Raw genomic sequence first — 2,815 nt, 5'->3', positions numbered from 1 at the left:
TACATCTTGCCAAGCCTTTTCTCTTATTAGTTTAAAAAAGGGCTAGATTAATGTCTAATTAGCCTATAAAACTTTCTACTACTTTTATAAATATTCTAGATTTTTAAAGTAAATAAATATATTTTACTAGGTTTATTACTATATTCTAGGTGTTTTAATGCAATATTATAATGCTATGTTTTATTATTAGTAGGCTAAAGTTTACTCTTTTATTACTGTTTATAGTTTTAAAGTGTTACTAAGCTAGAATTAGTGTGTTAGCGTCTGTATTCTAGTACTGTCCTCTTTTCTTAGTTATATCTGTCTAATTCTAGCTAGATATTTGTAGATATCTGCTAACACTGTTACTTAGGCTTAGTATGTCTTTCTAGCCTTACTATAAGAAATGTTAAACTTATTACTTATTATCTAACTTTGCAACTAACTAATATAGTGCTTTATATAAACATTATTATGTTACAGTCTACGGTTGGACCAGCGTAACTCCACCAGGAGTGCTCCACAATCTACCCGGATTGGGACAGGGCTCGCTTATGGACTAATCAGAGGACACGGAGGCGGCGCACCCGCCTGAAATTATAGAAGAATGTGTTGTCTAGTAAGGAGACAGGCTATAAATCTAGGGAGCTAAAGGGAGCTTATAGGAGCCCCTCCTAGCAGGCTCCCCTAAGCTTTTACTAACTCCCCTTAGCGCCCTAGCACATGTATATAGTTTCTACATTAAACAACCTTTAAAAGGCGTGTTTAACATTTAGTTTATTCTTTATATAAACTAAGTAGCATTTAGCTTTCTAAGAAGCTATAATACTATTTATATATCTTGCACTATATATACCTCTAACTCTGTCTGTAAGGACTGTTTAACTCTAGCCTTTCTACTACTGCATATAGGGCAAACTATAATCTAGTTACTCTAAATTATTCTTTATTAGCCTAATAGCCTGTACGTAGGACTGTACACCCTACTAGATTAGCCCCTACTACCTGTCCTACTCCCCCTTAGGAATACTATAAGACCTAAGTGCTTTCTAAAGCAAAGATTATAACATTAAACACTACTTTTTTAAAAAGTATAGATACTTTCTAACACAACTTAGATTCTAACATAGCCTACGCTGCGCTATTAGGATCTATAGAAGTTCCTACCTAAAGTAAAGCTATTCTAGTAGAATAGATTAATGTAATTTAGAACAACATTAAAAAACTCTAGTAAATTAGTAATAAAGTTAGTAAATTACTAAAACTTAAAAAAAAGATTGCTAACTTTTACTAAAAAGTAGTAAAATTATAAAACTTTTCTAAGCCTTTAAGCCCCTAGAAAGCAACTAGCTAAGCCTATTAAATACATAAACTATAAGTAGAGCTAGTAAAGATCTAAAATATTTTAACTAAAAAAGCAAGTATAGCAGCTAAAAAGACTTTAAGACTAGCTTTTTTAAAGCCTTTTAAAGAATTATTAAAGGACCTTTAACTATTTTTTATAAAATGTTACCTTTATATGTAATATAATAAAGGAGCATTTTAGACTAACATAAAAATAATATCCTAGATAAGATTGCACCTAAAAAGCCTTTTTGTAATTTAGTTCTAACCTTATGTAAATAACTAGATAAATTTTAAAGCAAATAGTAAACTACTTACTTTTAAAATAAAAGAAGTATTTAGTAGCATTAAAAACTTTAAAAAAGCTCTAACAGCTATTTATAAAACCTTTAATAAAAAGAAAATTACAGCTAATAAGCTTAATACTATAAAATAAGAAAATAGCCTAGTCTAGAATTATGCAGCACGCTTTAGAGAACAGCTAGCTATTTGCAGATAGACAGACTAAAAAGCTTTTTACTACATGTTTTACAACAAACTAAGTAAAATAATAAAAAATAAATTTATACATAGTAAAAAACTAACTACCCTTAAAAACTTTATTACATAAGTAATAACTTAAAATACTACAACAGTTCATAAATGATCTGTAAAAGCAAAGCTTGCTTAGAGTAATTATCGCAACTGCTAATTAGAGAGCTATAAAAAGTAAGTCTATTAACTATAAGAGGCTTATAGAGAGCTTAGACGCTAAGTGTCTTAGGCTGCTTGTCTAAAACACAGGCGCAACACTAGGCCTATGTAGGTGACGCTAGGTCCCTGTGCTCTTCTTACGCAATAGTAATAGTTAGCGCATTAAAGTAGGTTATTTAGGTTAAATAATAGTTACAGCATAATGCTTAGCAAAGTAGTATTAGATAGGTAATAGATGTATAATAATAATATTTAACTAGAGCATGTAACTAATTACTAACACACTAATATAGCTAATGCTAACCTCTAAAACACTAATATAGCTATAAAAAAAAGTAAATAATAGCTAGCTAATTCTTAGCTTTAATTAAGTTAGTAAAAGTTCTTTTTTAAAAACTTAAAGTTTATGTAAATTTAAAACTAGTTATTTAGAAATTAGTTAATTATTAGCTGTAATTAAAAGAACACGTTCTAGCTTTAGCTTTTAATATGTTCCTTTTCTTGCAATAGTTTTCCTTTGTTATAGTTATGTTACAGCTATCTAACCCCTAAGTACCCTAAGAGCTTAGCACAGGGTATATAGGCTCCTTAGCCTCTGTACCTCTGCCTCTAACCCTAAGGTTTACTCTCTTTTATTAACCCCCTATCCTGCTTTCCCTCTCTGTAACCTGTGTTTCCTGCTTAATACCTCTTACATCCTTTTTTTAACACCTTGCAGTCTCTAGCGTTGTGTAATAAGGTAGACGCCCTGCCTGCTAAGCTAATACTATATAACTTTCTCTACTGTACTAAAAGGTAC

The sequence above is a fragment of the Lindgomyces ingoldianus genome, assembly GCF_010093535.1.
Source record: "Lindgomyces ingoldianus strain ATCC 200398 unplaced genomic scaffold BDR25scaffold_7, whole genome shotgun sequence".
NCBI lineage: Eukaryota > Fungi > Ascomycota > Dothideomycetes > Pleosporales > Lindgomycetaceae > Lindgomyces > Lindgomyces ingoldianus.
Note: the sequence above shows the minus strand (reverse complement) of the source record.